This window comes from Melanostigma gelatinosum (genome assembly GCF_949748355.1).
Source record: "Melanostigma gelatinosum genome assembly, chromosome: 21".
NCBI classification, from domain to species: Eukaryota; Metazoa; Chordata; class Actinopteri; order Perciformes; family Zoarcidae; genus Melanostigma; species Melanostigma gelatinosum.
The window spans coordinates 14,157,482-14,181,873 of NC_136654.1; the positions used below are offsets into that span (position 1 = coordinate 14,157,482).

The 24,392-nt window shown below is 44.3% G+C and overlaps 1 protein-coding gene across 1 annotated transcript in view; it reads left to right on the plus strand.

Moving 5' to 3' along the window:
* Positions 1-24,392, plus strand: part of LOC306794541 (thyroid hormone receptor alpha-B) — a 128,559-nt gene that overhangs the window by 7,499 nt on the left and 96,668 nt on the right. Inside the window, exon 2 of the mRNA XM_079292650.1 lies at positions 10,786-10,871. The gene's annotated coding sequence lies outside the window, so the exon portion shown is untranslated. The remainder of the gene's footprint in view (positions 1-10,785; positions 10,872-24,392) is intronic.

Below are 24,392 nucleotides of genomic sequence, written 5' to 3' on the forward strand. Positions count from 1 at the left end.
AGGTTAAAGATCGCCTCAGAGTTTAGTTGGGCTTCATTGAAGTGTGACTGAAAGTGACCCAATCGGCACTGGGCCTCTCCGTTAATGCCCACCAGGCACTTTTCTGTCTGAGGAAACTTCTTTTTCTGACATCACATCCAAGCTGGTCTCTGTTTTCCGTCCTCTGATTATTTTGAGTGCATCGCTTTTTAGAGAAAGTAGCCGGGCCACTTGTTGAGTCAGGGTCAGTGCATTTTGTCCACACTCGGTTCCTTCTTTGTGTGGACATGTGGACGTCGGAGTGGAGAATAGTTTAGGTGTTCACTCTGTGTGATCGAATAATGATGGTGGCGGAAGTTGTTTGCCATTGTCTCACAGCTGCAGGTGACACGTTGTGGTTTGCGGAGGGGCATGTTGGTGACAGGAAACCTGTTCGACAGTTGGATGAGGCCGTTATGCTAAAGCAGCGTGTGATACAATTCTATTTATCTGTCACACTTTCACGCGCATGCACTTGTCATTTGAGACCGTTTTCTCAGTTATCTCAAAGACAAGAGACGATCATTGTGATTAACATACATTTGAGCTTTTAGCATGTGATTTTGATTGCTTCATTTGATATTGAAACACATATGTTTGTCCATGTGTCTGTGTCCTGGGACATGCAGAAGCCCCACAATAAACAGCAGCACTTGAGAGGCATGTTTCACCTTCAACTGATGCTAAGAAGGTGCAAAGTCCTAAGCAACTCCGCAGGCTTCACACGCTGTTCGTATGGATCTAACCTCTGAAACCTGCTTTTACAAATTGCTGTGCAGTCATAGCAAACTAAATATCCTTGGGGCTTTTTTTTTATGTCAGCTTGGGATGTTTGAAATGATAACTGGCATTTTGAATACATTTGCTGACATTTTATAGACAAATCAATGAGTGTTTATTAGTTGCAGCCCTGATTATATGACACTGTCAGACAGCTTTGAATGACAGACTTTTCCCACCATTAAAGAGAAGATAAAATGGGAAAATTGTTAAGGGGGTTAATCAATTATCATTGATTAAGTGTGGTTAACTTTTATACATGTACTTCAAAATGTCAGTTTATTCTTTTCAGGTGTCACATTCATTTAATCGCTTGCAATTCTTGCTTTGGAGTGATTAATGTGTGGAGGGTGTGAGTCATGTGAAAGGTGTTTACTGAATTGTTGAAAGGGACAATTGTTGAGCTTTAGCAAATGATCAAACAAAAGACAGTGTGCACTCTGCCCTTCATAAAAAAACAACGAATAGAAACAATTAAATCCCCGTGAAAACTGCTGCTGTACGAGGACATTCTGTCGCTCATGAACACTGAAAGTACTAGATGTACTAGTTTGGGAGCAATGTGGAGCATGTAAACAATCATTTACCTATCGCTATGAAAAGTCCCCTATCCTACACATAACCTAGGTATTGTTGTCCAGCCTGAACGCATCATTAATCCTGAGGTTTACCTGAGCCAGGCAGTGTGTTTCATCTCTACCTGTTAGTGTTGCTACCAGCCACGGGAAGGGCTGGCGAGCTACGCACTGGGAGGTCCAGAATACCAAGCGCCCGAGGCTGTGTGTGTGTGTGTGTGTGTGTGTGTGCGTTTGTCTTTGCAAAAGTATTGAGAGACTTGCTGATCTGGCAGGCGAACACATTCCCCATCTGAGTTGTCTCAACTGCAGCCAATCAACAATCTCTGGCCCACAGGAGACACTAACATAGTCTGAAATGATTTAGTAACATCGCTTCTTTTACACACTTTGTGTTGCGTGTTAATTCTTCTGCGTGCATGTGCATGCAAGGCCGCGTGAGAGCAATGCATCGCTGCAGCGTCTCTTTATGTGTTTGGTGTTAGAGGACGAGCTCATGTTACCTCCTGCATAGCTGGCCCGGCGAGCAGGAAACCCAAGAGGCAAAGTGTGAGGCAATCACCCTGTGATTAGTCTTACAGTATCACAGTGCAGTAGCTTTAGCGTGGCAACGCCGGGCACACAAACCCGGGGAAGTTGCATGCAGGCTTTGCACACATGCCAATAATACAGCTGATATGCATGTACTTACAAACACGCACTCGCACCCGCAGAGTGAACATGCACACGCATGCATGTTCACACGCAGGCGGCTATTCTTGGCGAAGATGTTATCAGGCTCGTACAGATCACCACTCCTGAAGAACACATGTTGCGTTATGTTCTCTGTGTTTGCACAGTATCGCACAGAGGGATATACACAAAGGCACTTACAGTTCATCTTCATCCCGAGCCAGCTCTGTGTTTGTACAGCTCTGTCTAAACTGTCTGGAGTGAGTGTTTAATGCCGAACCCAACAACTGTTTGACTTTGTTCAATGCAGGACGGCGCTCGGGGAGCAATAGGCTGCCGACAGTCCCGTGTAACTGGAACAACTTCCATATCAAAAACCACTGTTGGTCATTTATTACAACAATATACTTTGCACTTGTTTTGACTTTCACACGCGGAATTTGTGTGTTTTTGATGATGCTTTTCTTTCGAAAGCACTGCTTCAGATGATAATGTTTTGTTACAATTGAACACAGTGTTGTGCTCCACCCAGGGCAGTTGTTTGTTACTTGATCACAAAGAATCTTAATCTTTCCATAAACCTTATTAGACTAAACAAGATTAAAAGATAATTACAAAGGTGTGAAAATGAACAGCGAAAATAATCAAATTGACCTCGCGGAGCATTCATAGAGGATTTGGCTGCATGCCGCAAAAGAGTGACAAGCTGGCCCCCGAGAAGAGGCTCCAAACGCTGCTTGTGTTGGCGCTGTCGTGTCCCTGACCCGGGCTCCAGCCGGTCTCCAGAGAGAGAGAGAAAGTGTGTGTTGGTGTGCTAACCTGGAGTGTGTTGGCAGACCCTTATCTGACGGGGGGGGATTACTGACCGTAGGTGACCCTTTGCCTCCTCTGCCCTCTGTCTCTTCAGCATGTCTGCTCTGCTGCTGTAGAACAGACTCTGTACATCAATCTGACCGGCTTACCCCGTTGAATACAAAACATATTCATGTTTATCATGAAGATTTCAGAGGGATTTCTGAGCTTCCCAACAGCCGTCGGAGTCCTTTCATTTATATTTTAGTCTATTAAAGGGTCTGTTCACCCATATTACAAAGAATATTTTCTCACTTACTTAAGGGCTTTCTAGCCGTGCAGTTTTGTCATTAAGGTCATAATCCTTAATCTTACTGTTTTTAAGATGCACCCATTTACTTTCATGAATTGCCTTCCAAATAATAGCTGTCGGTGGCAGAGTCTTCATATTGCACAAGGGAGTCCCAGTAAACGATGCAGCATGTAATCCAGCATGACTGTAATTTGATCTCATTGATATCAACCTCACTGAGCTGTATTTACTGCTGATGCAAACAGGACGTTTCATGCTGCTGCTGCTTCACATTAAAAGTCTCCAGCTGACGAAAACATCTGTTTGGTTCAGATTCCCACAAAAATGATGTGAAAACGATCGTTGCCACCAATACTGCAAATCATATCTCAAGCCATTTGGGTGAATTGTCGAATTCAAAATTCACTTACAAAGACCTTAAAAGCAACCTTTCACAGTGAAGATGAAGTTAAACCATGCATAGTTATGCTGTGACCTTACTGTTACTTGTACCACATATGCTCACATATAGAAAGCCATAGATTACCATATCATGTGAAAATGCTAATGTGCTAATGCTATCAGGGGAAATGTCCCCTCATCCACCTAAAGCATGTAATTAGACTTACGTTTACCTTTCATCACCGACTGTCACTCAATTTGAGCCTTCAGAAGTGCCGTAAATATATATTTCATGTCTTTGCATGTTCCAGCTGTGAACGGATTATTATTTATTAGAAAGGAGCACCAGTGTGTTTCCAGCGAGTGAATAATTGATTATCGGAGTGTCTCTGTTGGAGCACAGGCCTCTCATTATGCTGTTGAACACGTACAGTACACAAGCCCGTCTCACACTAACACACACATTTCCATAAAAGCCCACACAGAGAATATCAAATCGCTGTGAGTCGAGGCGTAGCGGCGCTCTGCTTCTCTCCTTCCAGTTCCTCCAAACTGTGCATCAGGATGGGCGTGTGTGTGTGTGTGTGTGTGTGTGTGTGTGTGTGTGTGTGTTTGTTTCGGTGTGTCGGTCCTGTGGCAGCGATGCACCCCTCGCTGTTGAGCTCCAGTGAATCCAGTTGAGTCAGAGAGCTCCTTTACTGTAGATTAGAGGCAGGAAGGAAATTAGAGAGAGAAGCAGGAGAGAGAGCAAGAGCAGAAAATGGGTCAGACATCTGAGAGCCAGGCAGTCCTTTTTTTTTCTGCAATTGGTGTCAAGACATTATCCAATTGCACCTCTTTTTTTCTTACTTTCTCTTTCTCTCATGCATTTGTGTTTTTTTTTTGCTCTCCCCACTTTCCCCGGCCAAGAAAAAGTGCAAAGAGAGGAGAGAGTTATTATGCTTGGCATGTCTGCAGAGGACGGGCTTTCATTTGGACACGGCCCAACCGATCAATCTCCACATTGGCTCCGTTACAAGACTCTGTGTGTGTGTGTGTGTGTGTGTGTGTGTGTGTGTGTGTGTGTGTGTGTGTGTGTGTGTGTGTGTGTGTGTGTGTATGTGTGTGTGTGAGTCCGCGTGTAACAGCTAAGCTTTTAAAGTATGCAAACCAGCAGATTGCTCCGAAAGTAAAGCACACTGTCTTCCCGTGTGGAAATGACTTATTCTATATACAGAGCCGTGGAGGAATTAAACCTGGAATGAGCGTTAATGGGATGCATCGCTAACAAAGTCAAAAATAAAGGACAGTTTGTTCTGTATGTACGAGGTGGTCTGCAGAGGAACATCAGCTGAGTCCTGCAGGTCTCTCATCTGACCTGACACGAGTGATGTTAACACACACACACACACACACACACACACACACACACACACACACACACACACACACACACACACACACACACACGTGCTGTGATTTACACTGAAGTAATTTGCATAATATGCAAATACATGGATGCGAATCAGCGGGTGGTTTGGCGAAGTCTTAGTGAGCCGGCAACGTTTCCTGTCTGAGGCCTTGGCGTGGCGTCGAGAGCACTCAGCCCACTTGTGTTGGGAGGTCCTCGTGGTGGGCACGACAGCAGCTCTCAGAAACAGACACCAGCCGTCTCCCAGAAGTCGTGCAGCAGTGGCACCCCCACAGCACTGAGGCGAACAAATACTTCAAATTCACACTTTTGCTGTAAAGAGGCGAGGGTCAATTAAGCGGTTTGTCTTTAAAATGTTAGAAAAATAGTGAAAATAACTTCCCATGTCCTCAAATGTCATATATTTACGAACAATAGTCCAAAACCCAAAGATGTTCAGTTTAAAATGATACAAAACAGAACATCAGAACATCGGAGAGGCTGACGCAGCTTTAAAAAATGTCTCAAATGATAAATAATAGTTGCTGAATCGATAAATTGTTGCAGCTCTAAGGGAGAAAAACCTACTAAACTGAACTAGAGGTGAGGCAGCGCACGACGGAAACACCCCGAAAAGCCTCAATAAAGGGTCCAGTTCCATATTGAAATGGAGAAGCTTGACGTTTGTTTGTAATATGAAGCTTCTGACGAACAACTCTGTCCCAAATGTCAGATTTGTCCCAAAAGATTAACGACGGATGTGGTCTCTTGGGAGACGCTGTCATCTTACAAGAGAGATTTCTCTTTTATTGTGAAGATTAAGCATCGCGGTCTTGGTGAAGCGGGACAGGCATACCGATGAGTTCGACATACTCTGTCAAACTCACAGAGGGACAATACTTCAGTAAGTATGAAACGGCTTTGCATGAAAACAGACGGTAGAAGATGTTTATTTCTCCTTGGCTTGATGAAATGAGCAGACGGGTATTTACGGAAAATATGCTGTCTCTCACTTTAAAGAGGAGGATTGTGGAGCAGATGAAGCTCATATAAATACCGTATTGGCCTGAATATGAGACAACCTTTCTTATTTAGACATATTGAAAATAAGAGACGCACTGATATGACAAGGTGAAGACTGCATCGTCAACCTTTTAATGAAATCTAGTAGTGAGAAATTAAAGTGCAGCCTCGTGGTCAGTTCCAGCTGTTTCAAAGAGAATCGGCATCACGTGTGAATTCAGCTGTTTTTGTCCTCGTCCTCGAACTCTTTTCTTCCTGTAAAAAGGAAACGCACGGTTCGTCCAGTACACCATACATCTAGGAATAAAGGAATGTTTGGAGTGCGTCTGGTAATAGGCATTCCTTCACTCTGGAAAGATGTTCTCAGACTGCTTTAAGAGTGTCCTTGAGGGCTCGCCGTCTTGTAACAGGACATTTTGAGACGCTGTTAATTGTTGGTTGCTGGACAGATGATTCTGTCCCCGGACAGTTTCTACAGTAAAGGTCCAGAAACGCTTTTTACACTCACCTCCACTCGTTTGTTTTCTTTCTTAAGGCCTTTAACGAATAAACAACAAGAAAATACATCAAAACTATTTATACCTACAGCTCTGCCTTTGTCAGGGTTTAAAGGAGTAACAAAGTTTGCCATCTTGGTTCGGTCTACAGAGCCTCCGTGTTGTACAATATAGTGTTCAGTTTGAATAAATCTGGTCCACACAACGTGATTGGTTGACGTCTTTATTTATGATGGAGTCAGGGTATGGTTAGCCTAGCTTAGCATAAAGACTAAAAGGTAGGGAAAACAGTTAGCCTGGCTCTGTCCAAAGTTCCAAAATACGCATACGCATACCTCTAAAGAATACAAAGAAGCAGCGAGTAGTCTTTTTGTTTTTTGCACATTGTCCTTGAGGATGTAATAAAGCAAGAAAAAGTCTGCGGATTAAACAAACATCATTTAGGACATAGCCAGGCTGGCTGTCTCTGCCTGCTTCCAGTCTGTATGCTAAGCTAGGCTAACTATGTCCTAACTCAAGCAATGGACCCAACACTGAGACATGATATTGATATCAATGCTATGATCTCGCTCTTGAAAAGAATGCAAATTAACGTATTTTGATAAATATGTCTTGCTATTCCTGCAAAAAGAATGTCGTATTATGGGTTGTTTGTAGCTTTAATGCAGCTAACAAGCTAACAATATGTTGTTCTTTCACGATGAAGTAGACAGAAAGAGAGTCATTGTATTGATAGTCAGTCTAATACTATCGATCCATTAGATGTCTGGGTTCATGTTTTATCCTTCTAATGTTGTGGTCCGGTTCAAAGAGGCAAATGGGCTCCAAGGAACAGCTAATATTCTCTCCTTTGTGCAGATGTGCACTAAAGCGCGTCACAAGACGAGAGCTAATGTGTCGACATGTTACGTTGTGGACAAAATAGTCCCGTCTCTCTCTCCTCTCCTGAACATCCATCCTGCGTATCCATCAGTCCTCTTCCTGTATTCTCTCTCTGTACTTCCTTGTCAGTGGTTCCACATCATCATGACTTAAAGGAAGGAATATTGATGAGAACGGCTCATATTCTGTTCCTCAGCTCATCTTATATTTGCTCAAACAAATTGTCTGTCTGTCTGTCTGTCTGGTTAAAATACAGCAGAGTACATAGTAGATGAGGTCGAGTGCTGTCAGGTTTAACCCCGACTCCGAGCAGCTGGACCTCTTATCTGTTCCGCCTGTGCTGATGCATTATTTACCCCCCCGAGTGGCCGGGAGCCGTCTTAGTTTATGGATTAGCCGGAGAATGAGATGCATGGCCACACTGAATCGCCATAGCCAGTGCTAATAACAAACTAGTGGTGTGGCTTAAAGATAAGTTAGTACTTCATCATAGGTCTGAGTCATGGAAGAGGCTGTGTCTCAGTCTCGTGGTAATGATGCTCAAATATATCTAAATATATATATAATTCTATATAATCCTAATGAAGGCTAACCTGAGGAGTTTCTCTCCTGACTTTGATTTGTGAGGCAGCAGCAGTTGTGAGACATTAGTTGATACCAAAAAGACCTCCAACTCTGTTCCTGTTTCTCTCTGATAACGCTGCCAACAAGCGTCTGTGTGCGTCCAAGAACAATTAGTTCATTATCTTGTGTGTGCCGCCTGCCAAGTCAGGTGGAAAGGTGTGAATGGCGTTGTACTACTTGGCTGAATGTCACCAGATAGTGATTCAACCGTGAAAAATGTAGCCAGTGTGCCAAAGACATACTATTATTGTGTAATTATATATTGTGTGTGTCAATCCGAGCTGAAACACATGGACTTGTTGAATGCCAGGAAGTTAAATAGATTTTGTAAATGTTTCAGGTTTGCGTGTACTTCACGGTGGCAGAGTGGTTAAGATCACTGCCTCACAGTAAGAAGGTACTGGGTTCGCTTCCCAGTCAAGGTTTCTGGTTTCGATTCCTGGTACAACCTGTGTTGAGTTTGCATGTTCTCAGCCGTGGCCGCGTGGGTTTCCTCCGGGCACTCCGGTTTCCCCCACCTCGGAAAAACATGCAAGGAATGAATGGTGAATGCTTGGTGTGAATGCGAGTGAATGCTTGGTGTTGGTCGGAGGGGCCGTTGTGCACAAATTAGTTGCCACGCTTCCGTCAGTCTGCCCCAGGGCAGCTGTGGCTACAGACGTAGCTCACCATCACCGGTATGACTGGGCGAATGGTGTGCATGGATCCTTGTAAAGCGTCTTTGAGTACTTAGAAAAGCGCTATATAAAATAAAGGATTATTATTATTTTATTATTACAAGCATTTATTGGTGTTAAGATTTTATTAACTACATGGTTTGTCACGAGCCAAGATCAGATGCAAAACCTACGGCTCTACATCTGTAAAGATATTCCATTCCATTATCCAAACCGCTTATCCTATTCAGGGGCGCTGGAGCCGATCCCAGCTGACATTGGGCGAAGGCAGGGTACACCAGGTACACAAGGACCGCCCGGGATCGGGGATCCAACCCGGGCCCCTCTAGCTCTGTAAAGATATGTTATGCTGAATTCACTTTTATTTGACTAAAATGAGTCACAGAGAGTTATGTCCTCTGCCTCGAATACCTCCGTGAACATGGGCAGTGATGCAATACACAGCTTTTAGCAAAGAATCTGCAGATTTGACATTGTTTACCTCTGTTCCCGGGTCAGTATCATCCTTCTTAATTTGTTTGTTGCTAGGTCAGACAAGCTTGACAAAAGGAAACATGGCGACGCCGGTTGTGTTTAGCTTGGTGCCGCAGTGCGCCAGGCAACAAAGGAGCCGACAGCAAGGACTGCAGTATGCGATGGAAGGAAGGGAGTCACGGGAGAACCAGAACCAGGACTGAGCGGAGCAGACTGTCAGACCCCGCTGCAGTACAATGAGAGGTTTTCTGAAGGGAGTCTGGTGCTTTAAATATAACAGGAAAGGGGGAAAGCTGGGTTTCAAGCTCGCTCAACTGTTATTGGAGCACAGATCAAAGAGGGGCGGGACTTAGAAAGGGTCAGTTGCGCTTTTTGAAGACTTCAGGCAACGTCTTGAAACGGTCGTCTCACATTTCATTCAGCGTGGGAATGTTTTTGATCAGGCAGCACACTGTAGTGAGCAGCAGGAGAGGAGCACACAAGGGAATTATTCGGAAAGATTGTTTTTTTTACAGCTGCATCGATTTATTTCCTGATTTCATGCAGAATTTGAGTCACATCTGTAACTGCGTGTCGGTGTAGCTGAATCTCTCTCTCGTATCGGTTCATCTTCACGCCCTTCCTCGATGATTAATTAACAAATCAAAGAATCGGACTGAAAGACATCTTAGTTGCAGCGCTGATCTGTGTTTTTGTGCCTTTTTGTCGATGCATGTTTTTATGTTAGAGTTTAAACAGCAGGTCCGCATGTTGCTGTGTGCATACAGATGTAAAGCATTATCCGGTTTCACTTTGATCTGCCAGTCACATTATGTGATCCGATGCAAAGAGGCCGTCGTCAGTTTGAGATGATTGAACGTGATGCCCAGTGGAATATAGTTTAGTTTAACAGTCAAACATCAAAGCTTCACGTGTGATTTTCTAAGTTGAGGTTTCTGCTCAAGCCTCTCGATCCACTCGACGGTGACAACAGCTACGCACATTCACAAGGGCATTTCACACCTTCACCTCAATGTGCGTTGAGCCATGACTGCTAAATATTCACATTTGCCGCCAGTATTGTGACACTTAGAGTGGGAGTACGAGTGCAAATGAAACCTGTCTGGTTAACATCACCTGAAGCCTTTTCTTTAAGTGGGTGGAGAACGTGGACCGTGTCGCATGAAGGGTGAAAAGTAGCCAAAGAGATGATTAATACCTGAACCGCATGGAGCAGAAATCTCTCTCCATCGATGCATTCCTGAGCAGATACTGTGCACTCCTGGCCTTCTGAAAGCCCGGCAAGTTCATCTTACTGTAAACTCCCTTTGATTCCTCTGGCCAGCCTAAGCCTTAAATTAGACACTTCATTTGCCTAAAGGATTAGACCACAAAGCCTTTTAGTGGTAAGCTGCACATCTAACTTCGGGTTTGCATAGACAAGAAAACCTTGCACCTCCTTCGGGGATTTTCCTCTCTTGAACTCTTGAGACTCCTCCCATGTCATTCCTGACTTGGCAGCGCACGCATGCATCAGTGGCCATGTGGATTTCCCCGTGCAGGGCTGTGTCGAACTCCTGTCTCGCAGGATCTTTCTGTAAGCCTTCTCACTCTCCGGAGTGTGTTGGTCCCGGTGGATGTGTGTCTTTTTTCCCCTTTTTGTTGGCGGAGATATGAGGGAATCACAGATTGTCTGTTCTGTTTACAGAGTTCCCTGAGAGCTGTGTTGGGGGGATGAAAAACAGGATGAAATGTAAAGAGATGACACTGAAGTGAAGACATCCGACCACCGAGGTAAGAGACGTGTCCGCAGCTTTGCCGTGCTTTTCTGCTCAGTCACTCATTATTCCTGTGAACTTAATTAACTGTGAACCAGTGGGACCAGGGAGTGTGTAGTTACGTTGATACCTCAGGGTCACCAAGTCAAAAGACTGGAGGTGGGGTTGGGTCTTATTTCTCCATGCTGGGACACCGTGTCTCATTTCCACAGGTGCAGACATCAGATCCTGTATGTGTAGTACATCTGAGCTGTACAGCACGTATGTTCAGCTCGCTCACATGTTTATCAGCCTCCCATGCTTCTTGATCAGGGGTCTCAAACCCGTGGCCCGCGGGCCAATTGCGGCCCGCGAGCCGATATTGTGCGGCCCCCTACCTAACATAAAAGTGTAATGTTAATGCGGCCCGCGCGTTTTTCTCACGCGCACCTTTTTGCCGAGTCGTTGTGGGAGTTTTATATTTACAACGTGAATTAGCGAAACTCGTCACTTGGTTGAAACGTGATTCAGGAGTGACACCAAGTGGAAGGAAAATATATCTCACCCAGTCCCAGTCATGTCTTTCGCAAAACCTGCCGTGAAGAGAAAAGTTGGCGAAGAGCACAGACAATTCCAGGAAAAGTGGGAGACGGAATATTTTTTTGTTGAGCACCGGGGCACTCCGACGTGTCTTATATGCACAGAGAAAGTCGCGGTACATAAGGAGTACGTCAAACGTCATTACTCAAAGAGACATGCTGAGGAGTATACAAAATACCAGGATATGAGAGAGGCCCGGGTCGGCGATCTTAAAACATGTTTACTGAGGCGACGCGATTTATTTAAGAAAGCGAGCGAGCAAAGCGAGCTACGTGGTGAGTGAGATGATCGCCAAGGCGGGAAAGTCATTCAAAGAAGGCGAGTTCATAAAAATGTGCATGTTACAGGCTGCAAGTATAGTCTGTCCGGAAAAAAAGAGTCCGTTTAGCAACATCAGCCTTTCAACCAACACAGTGGCAGAGCGCATTTCTGACCTGTCAGGTGACAGATATGATCAACTGCGGGAGAAAGCCAAACATTCAGTGCATTCTCAGTTGCTCTTGATGAGAGCACAGACATCACTGACACTGCGCAGCTCGCAATGTATGTCCGCGGACTTGATTACAGTTTTGAAGTGATGGAGGAGTGATGGAGGAGTTGCTCACAGTGATTCCAATGCATGGCCAGACCACCGCTCAGGAGATATTCCGCCAGCTGTGTGATGCCATTGTGGATGCCGGTTTAACATGGAAGAGGTTTGCTGGAATAACAACCGACGGAGCACCATCAATGACAGGGAGGAAAAATGGACTGGTGGCACTTGTTCAAAGAAAACTGGAAGAGGAGGGTGTGGAGGAGGCCATTGCCCTGCACTGCATTATCCATCAGCAGGCCCTTTGCAGCAAATGCCTGAAGTTTGACAATGTGATGTCTGTTGTTGTGAAATGCATCAACCATATTAGATCCAGGGGCTTAATGGAGGAATTTGATCACAGGTTTGTAGACTTCAAGACACACAGAGCCACTTTTCAAATTTTTTCTGACCCCTTCTCCTTTGATGTGCAAGATGCCCCTCCTGTGCTTCAAATGGAGCTCATTGACCTGCAGTGCAATTCTGAACTCAAAGCCAAGTTCAGGGAGGTGAGTGGAATAGCAGACAAGCTTGGACAATTTTTGAGAGAATTGCCCCCCACCTTCCCTGAGCTTTCCAGGATGTTCAAGCGGACCATGTGCCTTTTTGGGAGCACATATCTGTGTGAAAAGCTCTTCTCAACCATGAACTTTAATAAGTCAAAGTACAGGTCCAAACTTACTGATGAGCATCTTCAAGCCATACTGAGGGTCTCAACTGCTTCCTCCCTCAAGCCAAATGTGGCTGAGCTGTGTGAGAGGAAGCGCTGCCAGGTCTCTGGTAGCAAGGAGTAGGCAAGAGAAGCCTATGTTCTGAAGAACCATTCATGCTCTGAAGAACCGTTCATGTTCTGAAGAACCGTTCATGCTCTGAAGAACCGTTCATGCTCTGAAGAACCCGTTCATGCTCTGAAGAACCGTTCATGTTCTGAAGAACCGTTCATCCTCTGAAGAACCGTTCATCCTCTGAAGAACCCGTTCATGTTCTGAAGAACCCGTTCATGCTCTGAAGAACCGTTCATCCTCTGAAGAACCCGTTCATGTTCTGAAGAACCGTTCATGTTCTGAAGAACCCGTTCATGCTCTGAAGAACCGTTCATCCTCTGAAGAACCGTTCATCCTCTGAAGAACCCGTTCATGTTCTGAAGAACCCGTTCATGCTCTGAAGAACCGTTCATGTTCTGAAGAACCGTTCATCCTCTGAAGAACCCGTTCATGTTCTGAAGAACCCGTTCATGCTCTGAAAAACCCGTTCATGCTCTGAAGAACCGTTCATGCTCTGAAGAACCCGTTCATGTTCTGAAGAACCGTTCATGTTCTGAAGAACCGTTCATGTTCTGAACTGTTATTAATGAAGATTGGATCAGTTGTACTTTTTTTGGAATACTTGATGCGGCCCAGCCTCACCCAGACTCTACCTCCAGCGGCCCCCAGGTAAGTTGAGTTTGAGACCCCTGTTCTTGATGGTCCTTTGGAAAATGAGCCAAACACCAAAAAGGCTGCAGCGTTTATATTCCTCTTCTTTCCAGATGTGTGAGGCATCATACGTGGACGGCAGGCTTCATGTGCTGTCCCGGCCTTCATTTACAAATCAAATTGCACGTCAGAAAACTTTGCATTCTTCTCATACTGTGTGAATTTTGAGGCATATAACCACAACACCCTTCTGAATACGGGTCAGCCAACCCATCTCCCTTTGAATACTCTCTGAAATAACAACCTGTATGATATGTTCTCTGAACCCTCCGTCGCCTCTGTGCAGCAGGTGATAATAAACAAGTCCACGCACTCACGTGCACTTCTTCCCTCTCGTCATCGCAGCTATCCAGAAGCAGAACCACGCTGAGCCTCAGTGACGGCTCACGCCTTCACAGCGGCGCTCACGTTCACGTAGGATTCTGTTTTGTGTTTCATTTTCATGATTTTCACGTGTAGGCCTACTACAGCGCTGATGGAGCAGTTATTGTTAGTGTTGTTGTTTGACAGCAGTTTATTGATCTCAACGCAGTGTTAAATTGCAGTATTAGTTAAAAAACAACTACTTTAAATATGCAACCAGCTTTTGTTGGCTGAGAAGGAAGAAGCAGTTAATAATATAAGGATAATAAACTTCATTTGTATTGCACCTTTTCAAAGCAAGTGCTGACAGTAACTCATGTTCACAACCTGCATCTACAACCTGAAAGTGAGAAGAGCAGCATATGAAGTGTTGATTAAATGTGTATCTGATGCATTGACATAACAGCTGTAGATAGACGCATTAATGTCACCTTGTTTTTATGAACTACTTGCCCTACATTGTGGCGGTCAGAATTCAGAAGCACGAGTTGATAGGCTGTAGTGACTAGTGAGTGACATGATGTGTGGGAGATTGTGACAACAGAAAATGATTAGATATTGCTTTGCTCTCTCTTTGGTCGAGTGGGGTTTCACTGTAGGCCTGCGGCACAAATGCAAATGTGCCGCAGGTACTGTTGAGCTGTCGCCGTTTGAAACCCGCCTCCTTACAGGGAGTTGGAACTCTCCTCTGTGCAGAGAATAGATGCTTGCGTGTATCGTCGCAGAGCCACGGCTGCCGCCTCACAGCATTCACATTAATCATCTGATAGAATCTGTGAGTTTAACCAGTGAAAGAGACGTCAGCTACGGCTAAAAATGATTGTTTCGTAAGTTGGTCTTATAAAATAACGAGATCCCAAAACAGAACCTCGCTCCAGATATAGTTTTTGTTGTGGCGTGCTAAAACAACTTTAGCATTAGCATTTAGCCTACCCTTTTTACGGGGCTGGTACCTGAATCAAAACAAAGTGGCTCCTGTTGCAGGAATCCCGCCCTCGTGCTTCTCAGGTGGCACAGAGAACAAGCCGAGCCGCTCCCTGCCCATCTGTCATGGCCCATCAGGGGAATCACTGTTCCCGCTCTGGCGCGCGCGCACACACACACTCGTAAACACAGACGAGTACACACCTGGGCACACGTTCACAAACATGCACACACATAATCAAACGGACAAATATGTACAAACATCCACGTGCACGCAGACAAATACATCCACATGCATGTGGACAAACACACACAGTCTAAATACATTTGAATTCTTACACAGATAATCTGCTGACATTTATCTCCGAGGGAGCCCTGTAAAGCTGGACGGGCAGACTGTGAGTGGGCTCGGAGCCAGTGGTTGAATTACTTTTATTTTTCCGACGGGTCTGACTCGCCACCTGGTCGGGTAATCCCAGCGCACGCGTTTGGCCAGCCCCCCCCCCCCCCCCCCACCGTACTAAACCTCAATTTCATTTTCGAGTGAATTGAATTTCTCAGATGGCCATTCCAGCCGGCACTAACCGGTGGAAGTAAGCTTTATGGCCGTTAATGCCGAGCGGAAGAGAGATGCCGTGACATTTCAAATAAAACCATTACAGATGGATGTGCTCGCAAACTGTCGCTGTATTAATGCGGCCTCCTCTCCTGTCAGCGACATTTGAATAAGCATTTTTTTTTCCTTGGTAATCAATGAACTAACTTAATAACCTGCCTTCAGGCTCTTTGATGTCTAGACAGAATATTGTTTTTATTTTACTCTGCAAAGAAGCCAGGGATTCATTTAGAAAGACAATTACCCAGCATGCCGCTAAATGACATTTCCAGGGAAGGAGGAAGCAATAACTGCAAAACGACTCTGGAAAAAAACAGCAGGTTGAATTAGTTTGTGTGTCTGCGGCTTAATTCGTGCTCGTGTTAATGCTGCGACAGGCGGCTCTACCTGCGTGGCGGTCGGGAGGCTCAGCTGGGCCGGAGGCGCTGCGCTGTCGTGCGTCTGTAATCGTGCCGGATAAACACGGTGCAGCTGTAATGTCAGCTTGCAGCGTTGCAGAGATAGAGTGGGTGGTATTTTATGAACCCTGTGCGGTTTCTTGGACAGCTCTCTCTCATTCACTGAGAGGAAGTGGGTTTTTTTTTTTTGCCTCCTCTTCCGCATCGCTCTGTTGATACTCGGTGATTTCACTCCGGCTCTCTGTTTTGGGGTTTAGAAGCAGGGCTCAAGCGGAAAATGTAAAACAGCACAGCTGTCAGTGAGCCGAGAGTGTTCCTGGGTAGCAAAAGTAGAAGCTGAAGTATTAATGATGTTTCCAAAGTCTGTCAATTTTCAGCTTTTATCTGCGTGTACTGCGGGTAATCCCCATCCACAACTTGTTGAACAGTTCTCTGCTGATTCGAGACTTGATAAAGAACATGCAAGATTAAGTGCGTCCTTGTGCATTTTGCTAGTAGAGTACAAGATACAAAAACAGCCAGCTGATGTAGGCAAATTAATCAGACTTCATTTTCAATTACCTACATTACCTACGGAAAGGGGTCCGCACAGCTTGCCTGGGGACGCTGTCTGTGGGAGGAGCCCCTCATGGGACGTGGACTCCGTAGATTTAGCCTCTTTAGTTCTTCTCGAAGTGCAGCAGAAACGCCACTGTTTGGAAGATTTTTTTAAAATAAATGCACAATGTTTCCAAAATCAATGAGTTATCCATACACACGTGATCTCAATATTGATCAAAACAATTGTAATCATGACTTTTACCAAAATTGAGCAGCCCTACTCCAGCAAACGTGTGGTCCAAAATAGAACTGGACCAATGTTGGACTCTGGCAGGATATTTATTAGCTGAACTTGGACTTGTCAGTGCTCTCAGAAGCACAAACTATGTGAAATCACATCATTAGCACGTCTGCACTGACACTTCTTGGTACTTATCTGACAGCGTGAGGCATCAGCGCTGACCTGTCTGTTGTAAACCACACTCGGTTGATAACATCTGAGGAAGCGTAGAGTTCTACGTTTGTGTTAAGCTAACGGAAAGAATCAGCAAACTGCAAAACCATCGATGTGTTCAAGCCGCCATGAATTCACAGGTCTCGGTGCACGAAAGGCAAGGCAACGCAGGTTTATTTGTATAGCACATCTCAACAACAAGGTAATTCAAAGTGCTTCACATAAAACCATTAAAAGCATCAAAACATAAGGCAAAAGAAAAGGAGATTTAAAAACAATTAAAGAAACAGTGTAAGAAATAAAATGCAGTAGTAAAATGCAGAAATGCAGGAAATTGATGAATATATTAATTGAACGTGGTTCAATTAAAGGCAGCAGCAAACAGAAAAGTCTTCAATCTTGATTTAAATGAGCTGAGGGTCTCAGCAGACCTGCAGCTTTCTGGGACTTTGTTCCAGATATGTGGAGCAGAAAAACTGAACGCTGCTTCTCCATGTTTAGTTCTGACTCTGAGAACAGATAGTAGACCGGTCCCAGACGACCTGAGGGGTCGGGATGGTTCATAAGGTAGCAGCAGATCAGAGATGTATTTTGGCCCTAAACCATTCAGTGCTTTGTAAACCAACAGCAGGATTTTAAAGTCAATTCTTTGTTGGACAGGAAGCCAGTGCAAAGACCTCAGAACTGGAGTGATGTGGTCCACCCTCCTGGTCTTAGTGAGGACTCGAGCTGCAGCGTTCTGAATCAGCTGCAGCTTTCTGACGGATTTTTTACAGAGACCTGTAAACACACCGTTACAGTAGTCCAGTCTGCTGAAGTTAATGCGTGGACAAGTTTTTCCAAATCCTGTTGAGACATAAGTCCTCTAATCACAACAGAAATAAGAAGTCATGTTCCCTTCCAACCCTGTCATAGATTTTAAATGTGCAGCAGGCTGTACTTCTGTTCTACAGAGCTGACTTTCTTCTTCTGAAACGTCTCTCTCACGCTGTGAGGTTCACGTGGACTTCAGGCTGAGTTCAGACGTCAGAGGCGACATTGATGCATCGATTACAGGGTCTGGCGTGATCGCGGCGGAAATGTTCACGAGAAAAATTGTCGGGGACAAAAAAAAACAAAGCAATTTTCTGACTGAGTGTCTGGACTCGTGCTCCATAACCTGTGATCACAGCTCGGCTTTATGCAACGTGAATGTAACTTCATGTTCCACATCTCTCCCTCGGAGTCGCTGGCCGGTGCAGCGGCTGCTGTCAGACGTCCAGCCGGGTGTCGGGGTGTGAAACAGATATGATTGTATCAAGTGCTATCCAGTTTCAGAAGAACAATGAATAACTTCTTTGAGCAAACCAGACTGGACACATTGTTCTAAGTTCACAGACTTCGGGGGGGGGGGGGTGCGGGGGCTCCCGTTTCCTGACAGGAACATTTTAGTCATTCTCTGCACAGACAACATATTCTCTTATCTCTTATCGAGATGGAGATAGCAGGGTGTTTACATGAAGGCTTTATCATGGGACAGTATTTTCAATAGATACCCGCTCTCGGTGTTAGCAGCTACGTTTCTGTGCTTTCAACCTTTGGGTGGCAGTTACACGTGTCAGGGGATTTTGTAATCTACGGATTTCTAACAGCAGGGCATGATGGGACATCTGATATAGATCGTATAGATATAGGAGTGCTGCAGGGATGACGTATTTCTATAGCACCGCACTGGTTCCCTCAACAAAAAGCTAACGGGATACTTTCTTTGGATTTTTTGGGATTATTGCAGAAAATGTGCTCATAAACAAACATTTATGATACTTAATATGTTTTGTTCAGCAAGATCATCTTCACATATGAACCACGTTTATGATTTTTGAAGCGTCATAGCTGTTTCCTGTCTGTCCTGGCAGAAATATCAGTGTCCATCAGTATAGTGCGGACTATGAGAAGTAGACAAATAATAAAGATGATTACTGAATCATTGATATAAAGCTGAGCATTAATATGCAACTATTTTAATACTTGATTCATTGCTTCAGTCACATTTTAAGAAAGATATTTAACATGAGAGTCTCTCTTTTACAATAACATATGTTTTATTTCTTTAGGTTTTAGTTGGTCAGACAAAACAAGAGATTAGATGATTTCATCTGGGGATGATGTTTCCAGCAATGCATTGAACAGATAAGGTGCAGCTGTGATGTTAAGTTGGTTTAATTGGAATAATTAGTTCGTTGCATATTTGCTCGTTCCAGCTTCTTGAATGTGAGGCTTTCTGGTTTTGCATTCACGTGTTGCAGATCTGCAGGTTTCAATACGTCTCATTGGGATTTCACAACTCTTTTTGTGGTTTTATAGACTAAACGTTCGGGTCGGGTGGCCGCCGTCAGCCCAACAACCGGCCGATTACCAATATATTATCTTAGGAAATACACAACGAAATAATAAATAAAAAAGAGGAGATAAGAACAACATACATGAATTACTAACAGGTAAAAATCCTGATCCAGGCTCAAAGGAAGTGTCGCTGACTGTTGGTGACAGACGGGCTGTGGATATCGGGTCAGATGCTTTGTTGTAGTTTAAAACAAACTTCCTGGTGAGGACGGCCTCCCTTTGTTGTGAACCTGATTACCATTCACCAAAGCACTGAAGGGGGTGAGCGCTTTCATCCGACAGTCACCAAATCGTTTTGATGCATTATTTGTGACGCGTCCTCCCGCTCCGGATTATGAAACATGCAGTTGCAGATGAAAAATCATCAATAATATTTGCACTTTAATGGCGAACAAACAAGGCATTGAACTATAGCTGCTGGAGAAGCTAAACTGTTGACGTCGCGAGTCCCTTCATGTGGCCGGTCATGTGAACGGGCCCGATGAATCCTCCTCTTCTCTCTCTGCAAGATTTAATGCTGAATGCATGAATACGGTTACATTTCAGTAAGTCACGCTGATGTGGGGCAGTTCTGTGTACGTTGATCCCAGCTGTGTTTACGCTCAACGCGCTGAAGATCTTGTAGTTAAAAGGGCCACATTCTTGCATTCGATTTTGTGGTGGGAATCACCAGAGGTCCCGCGATACGATATTATCACGATACTTAGGTCACGGTACGATATTATCACGATACTGCGATATTCAGAGTATTGCGATAACATATTTTGCAATTTATTACTTTTTTCAACTTCAAATGATGTCCCCAAAGGAAAACTGTGTCAACATGTTTTATCTAATCAGATAAAGTTTTCAGTCTGTTCATCTCACTTCAATCATTTTTATTGCAGCACAATAGGATTGTCATGCAGACAGACTGACCAACAATGTCATAAATGTTGCATGAACCTGACAAACTCAACTGTTTGTATTACTACATAGTCCAACTTAACGAAATGCAAACGTGTGGACTCAGCATATGAACTATGACTTTTATAAATAGGATATAAGAGTTCTATAACTCAGTGTAACTTGCGATGTGTGGACGTCGAGGGCAGAGAGACAGTTATGCGCTGCACTCTCCCCATGAGCCTGGCTTTTTAAAAATTTTTAATAGTTTATAGAATAAAAGATCGATACTTAGCATCCATGTATCGATACAATATCGCCAAGCAAAATATCTCGATACTGTGCTGTATCGATTTTTTCCCCCCATCCCTAAAAGATACCATGTGTGGCCCAGACTTAAGACCTCACGGGGTCTTCTACTCTCGCTAAGGACAGAACAGGCTGAGCGTCTGACTGGTTTACAGGTTTAATGAGTAACGCATTGGTGCGGATAAGACGCTCTGTACAGTAACGGTATGTCTTGTGAAAGTGGTACATTTTGTTGCTCTGAGGGGGAGCATGCAGGAACATGCTGTTCCAAACTGGGCATATAGCAGCACGTATGTGTCTGTGTTGAGTTGGATCTGATGGAGGGCCCTCCGGCAGGCAATATCTCCAAGCAGAGGTGTACATTTCAAATCTCCCTTCAGCCCAAGAAAGGTCCTCTTTGTGGCCATGTGCAGCTCTCTGAGACTCCAAACTCAAGCCAGCGTATCTTTAGGCAGCATGTTTATTTCGTCCAAGTTGCAAAGCTCTGGATCCACTGAACATTTCCATAATCAAGAGCTTCTAGACGGTACAAGACACAGAAATAGAAAAGACACACAGACATCTAGAGGGGGAAAAGCTTGGCAGAAATGGCCGGAGACTGGTGGGCAGCGTTAACCAGTTTAGAGAAGGGCATTCCAGCTCTTTTGTTGTCGGGCCACAAATATTCCAGTCCTCCTACTCCTTGTGCCACACAAACAAAGTGAACTTTGGAGGACTCCAATAAAGGCAAGAGAAGAGGCGAGAGCATGAAAAGCGCCCGGGGTTAGGAACGTTTGCCTCGCTACACACAGTGGATGCTCTCTTCGGCTCGCCACGTGGTCTCGACTGTCAGTTCCACTACGACACTGAGTGCAGTCTGGTTTGAGTTTTACGCAGGCATGTGGAAGGGTGCCGGAGAGGGGCTCGGACCTCTTTACATGCACGCTGTTAAAGACGCACAAGGGAAGAAAGAGGGTCGTTTAAACCTTGAGGATTTATTAAAGTTATATTTTTAGATGTATGCGCTCGCACTGAAACCACGTCTCCGTGCAGACAGGTGAGCGCATGCACAAGCATGTGCAATATATAATGTTTTCCAGCTGTTAGGTTCAGAGGGGAGGGGCACAGGAATGCATCAGCCCACCTTTTGTACTGTATTTGGATGAGTTCCAGATCAGTTATCCGCGTTCTGTACCTTCTCATTAAGAGACGCGATTCTATAAGGTAACGGGCCGGTTTCAACTTGTACAGTTAGAACCATATTGGGAAGTTTCCCTCCACCCCTGTGGGCATAGGTCTAGTAATACATTGTGTAATAAAGTTTGATCATATGCACACCTGTTTTTTTGGGGGGAGGGGTTGACAGCATGTGTGATTAATAATATCCGAGCGCTGTAGATGCCAGATGAGATGACTATAGATTATAGCCAAATGACTGGCGATGTCTCACTCTCATTTTAATGATTCTCGCTGCCTCTTCTCACTGGCATTCATTTGTGCCTTGATGTTCTTCTCTTTTTGACACACTTTTCTCAACTCTGGCTCTATTTTCCCCATGTGTGACTAATGGGTCCAGTATTGAGCTAACCTCACACACCAGATGGCACGCTTACACAGAACCGTTTGAGGAGCCATCTTTTTTTGCATAAGCGCCTTTCAAAGAAATAATTGGATGAACCATCTGTCAATCAAACTCTTGCAGGAGCCGGTCGGGAGAAGAGTGAAGAAAACGTCTTTCTCATCTAGAAAAAGCCTTTAGTGTCAAAACAACTCTCCAGCTCTGATTTAACTGATGCTAATGCAGCTTCAAACAACTCAGCCACTCCCGTAGCTCCTCGCAGTTCAAAAAAAATACTGAAATGACTCTTTAAGTTACTGTATGTTGAAGTTGTTATGCATTGTTAAACGTTACACATTCCAATTACTAACGCGTGGTTTGTGCTGTTCAGTTATAGCGCTCTATAGAACATGCAGACTCAGCTTTGATCTTTTGATCGATCGATATACTTTCTCATTATGAGCAGGGCTGCTGAGTTCATATCAATCCAGTGTCCGTGATGTTCCTGTCACCTTACCCTTGTCTGTGTGGTTCTAGCTGATAGAATTGATTTGGCTGTTCCTTTTTTTGGCTGTACAGCTCAGTGTTGACTCTTGAATGTGAACAAGTTTGTCTTGAGCTGAAGAACAGAGAGGGAAGACGAGTTTTGATGTAACCCAGAGACAAATCTCAAGCAGTGAGGTGAGCTCCTGACAGCAGCCACTGTGCTTTCACTGAAGTATGAAGACAGTTTCTGTTCAACAGCTGGGCGAATGAAAATTATTTGTGATATCTTTAAAAAAATATGCACAAGCCCACAGTGTCGGTAGGTCAGGTGGTAGAGCCAGTCGTCCTGTAATTGTGAGGTTGGTTGTTTTATAACAATCTGCAGATCATTTTCTTAACAAATGTCAATCAGAGCAGTTTTTTTAACCCATTCGGCAGATTTTTAATTTGGCATTGTACTTTTTGTAACGTAACAACATAGCGTAACAACGTAGCGTAACAACGTAGCGTAACAACGTAGCGTAACAACGTAGCGTAACAACGTAGCTTAACAACGTAGCTTAACAACGTAGCGTAACAATGTAGCGTAACAACGTAGTGTAACTACCATGAATAAATAACAACCAACCTTAGTGGACTTTGTAGCAAAATGTTACATGACGAGCAAAGAACGTGATGTAAGAAGCGCTTTTGGTTTCACATGAGACAAGAACAGCGGTCTCCTGGGTGAAAGTCTTTTTCCTGCTCGTTATACTCGTCGTTATTATACCACGTCACTAAATACGATCAATATCCGTTACTTGATATGCTACGTAAGTTGTATAAAAATTCACCACTTGTAAGGTTTTGTATCAGGCCGTAAACATGTTATAATTCTGTGTTAAAGTTGCACATTTTAACATAGAGGTCTATGGGGATTGACTCACTTTTGGAGCCTCAAGTGGTCATTTTAGGAACTGCACTTGTTGGCACTTCTGCGTTGGCTTCATTTTTTAGCACCCGAGGTTGCCGCTCGGTTGCAGTTCGTCACTTGCGCTCACCAAATGCAAAAACAAATTTTCAACGTATCAGTGACTTTCTACAGGCGACTCAGCTGGTTTTTTTTGTCCAGCACTCAAAGACTTTCAGTCATCAAATATTCTAATTTAAGAGACTGATACCAGTGACGTAACCGTCCAGAATCATTGGAAGAATGTAATTCTCCCTTAAATGTAATACATACAGTCTTTGTGAGTTCCTGTTTATCCCAGTCTGTTTGTGTGTGTCCCAGTCTGTGTGTAAATAACTCACCATATTATAACTCTATATGCGTGTCCTTATGTGGTGTCACCCAATGTGTCCCTGTCTGTGTGTCCCTGTCTCTGTGTGTGTACGCCGAAGGCTGTGTGAGTCCATTTATGTATATGTGTGTGTGTGTGTGTGTGTGTGTGTGTCTCCATACACTCATGCATGCAGCAGTGGGAGACGACTGCAGAGGCATGCCTGGGGATGTGGTCAGGAGAGGCATGTGTATAAATAGGCATAAATAGAATGTGCTGATAAAGAGGAATAAAGAAAGAGAAAAAAAGAAAAAGGGGGCTCGGTGTGAATCGGTGTTCCTGTTTGAACACTCAGCCAGCGGCGAGAGGATCCCTGCAAGTCCAGGCTGAGCTAAATACCAACACTAAGGTACATGACAGGCATACAACCAAAAATGAAAAGGAGCAGTAATCCCAGATGTATGTGTCTGTATTGAGGGGGAGGGGTTTTGCGTGTCAAGACTTGATGCATTTATGATTTTCAAAAAGGGAAGTTACATGCGATAACTGCAACCACATCTGACGCCGTCACGGATGTCTGCTGGAGAATCGTCTGAATACATATTCAGTTTGTCAATGTGTCTGAATGAACAGTAATATGTGTTGAAGATTCCTGGGGGAAATGAATTAGTGTTAGAACGAGTAAAGTGCAAGTGTGAAGGTGGCTGTGGTTCATTGTGAAGCCATCGACCATGGAAAACCTTCCTAAACCCAACATGC